The sequence below is a fragment of the Sciurus carolinensis genome, assembly GCF_902686445.1.
Source record: "Sciurus carolinensis chromosome 19 unlocalized genomic scaffold, mSciCar1.2 SUPER_34, whole genome shotgun sequence".
In the NCBI taxonomy this organism is placed as follows: domain Eukaryota; kingdom Metazoa; phylum Chordata; class Mammalia; order Rodentia; family Sciuridae; genus Sciurus; species Sciurus carolinensis.
Window position 1 is genome coordinate 5,472,532 of NW_025920112.1, and position 2,415 is coordinate 5,474,946.

The 2,415-nt window shown below is 46.4% G+C and overlaps 1 pseudogene; it reads right to left on the reverse strand.

Moving 5' to 3' along the window:
• Positions 1–1,178: 1,178 nt before the first annotated feature.
• On the reverse strand, positions 1,179–2,112 carry LOC124973528 (olfactory receptor 14C36-like; annotated as a pseudogene).
• Positions 2,113–2,415: the final 303 nt, after the last annotated feature.

The following is a 2,415-nucleotide window of genomic DNA, read 5'->3' on the forward strand; positions in this document are numbered from 1 at the left end:
CCATGACTACGAGGTAGTTTACTAGTTTAAACACACAAACAAAAGACAGGCGCGCGCACGCACACACGCTCACTCACACACGCACACAGTTTGGTACCACTTGAATCGTCCCTCCCACGGGGAACCTTTTATGATGAATCGTCCCTCCTCTGGGGAACCTCTTATGATGAATTGTCCCTCCGCTGGGGAACCTCCTGTGATGAATTGTCCCTCTGCTGGGGAACCTCCTGTAATGAATTGTCCCTCTGCTGGGGAACCTCCTGTAATGAATTGTCCCTCTGCTGGGGAACCTCCTGTAATGAATTGTCCCTCTGCTGGGGAACCTCCTGTAATGAATTGTCCCTCTGCTGGGGAACCTCCTGTAATGAATTGTCACTGCTCCGCGAACCTCGAGACGTCTCACCTTTTGAACTCTCAAACTAATTTTTCTTGATTTGAAAACTTATGTGAACTTACCCTTATATTTTTTCTCGTTCCCGGGTGTTTCGGCACCATCTATCGCGTCCCCTGCCCGCAGAGAAACACGAAACCGGATCAGGGCAAGTTCTTTATTTTCTGCAGTCTGCTTCTTCTGGCTGGCCAGCAGCCACGGGCCGCTCTTGCAAGCGCCTTACATTACATACAACAACCAATCAGCTTATAGATCACGAGGGGAAAGCATGGACAGTAATGGAGCACAATAGTGTGGATATAGCAATCATGCAGTGTCCACGAGGACCCATGACCAATCACATTAACTTCCTCAAATAACGCCACTTGTTGGCAGAGAGTATTAGTCTGCTGGAGGTACCTGATTTTGTTCTCAGCACTTCCTTGGCACCTTGCCAGGCGCAATCTTGGCCACGCCGAAGGGCTGGGGGTCTGCAGTACCCCGACACCTCAAAAAACAGTGGCAGCCAATATTGGCTCAAGAATGGGGGTGCTCTTCCCCAGTGGATGGATTTGACTGTCGGGACACAGGTTCTCTATTTCTTCCATGGACAAGGAGAGTCTTCTTATATTATGGATTAGATGTATAGAAATATTACTGTGATTCACTCTACATTTTTGGTTACAACTTCTTTGGGATTTTATTTTTATATATATTAGTAGAAATTAAATTGATTCATATGAAGAGGATTGTATCACATTATGAATCTCAATCAGGGAAATCAGTATAATGTTGAAATGTATCTTTCTCATTTCCTTGAGAACATCTGTCTTTGTATTACTCTCCTTACAGCTTCCTTTACCTGTTTGTTCCTGAGACTATAAATGAGAGGATTCAAAAAGGGAGGCACCATGGTGTAACAGGCAGAGAGAAGCATGTCTTGGAGTGTGTCAGAGGTTGCTGAAGGCCTCAGGTACACACCTGTGATGGAACTGAGGAAGACGGATACCACGAGGATGTGAGGGGTGCAGGTGGAGAAGGCTTTGCCTGGGGCTTTGTTGTGAACTTTCAGCACAGTTGAAAATATGTGAATATATGACATGATTATTATACCAAAGGAGCCACCACCAATTATTATAATAGAGACAAGTAGAAGGACCATGTTGCTGGTGGTGTCAGAGCAGGAGAGCCTCAGCAGAGAGGGGAACATCACAGAAAAACTGATGGACCACGTTTGATTGGCAGAAGGACAGCTGGAATGTGTTCCCAGTGTGCACACCTGCATACACCAGGCCACTGAGCAGGGAAGCCAGGGTCATGCGGACACAAAACTGAGGGTTCATGATGATGGGGTACTGGAGGGGCTGGCAGATGGCCACATAGCGGTCCCAGGCCATGATGGAGAGAAAAAGTAGTTCATCGCATCCACAAAAAATGACCAAGAAGATCTGGGTTGCACAGCCAGCCACTGAAATTGCCCTGTTGCCAGTGAGATAGTTGACACAGGCATTGGGGACAGTGATGGAAATGAAGCACATGTCCAAGATGGACAGGTTCCTGAGGAAGAAGTACATGGGCGTGTTCAGGTTCTGGTCAGCAGTGGTGACAGTGACGATCAGAAGATTCCCTAACAAGGTACCTAGGTATGTCAATGGGAATATTGTGAAATAGAGGAAACTCATATTCCAGCCATTAGGAGAACCCAGGAGGATAAATTCAGTTACCATGGTGGAATTGGCCATTTACAGAAAATTCTGGTTGTCTAGGAAGGTAAATAGATAAGAGAGAGGAAGCAAAGCATGATTAATGCAAATACTTTACATATTCATGTCCAATGTATTTGCTTGTATTTTACAGTTACTTTCCCTGCGGAGGAAAGGTCACTCTTGGTTTCCTGATTTTTTAATTGTTTCTAAGCAGAGTGCACCTCTCACTGCAGTGTGGAGGTCTGCAGCCCAGGGTCTGGGTGTGACCTGCAGGGTTGTCCTCAGCTCCCCCATCATACCTCCCTTGACCTCCTAAGACTCTTATGCAGGGCACTTACA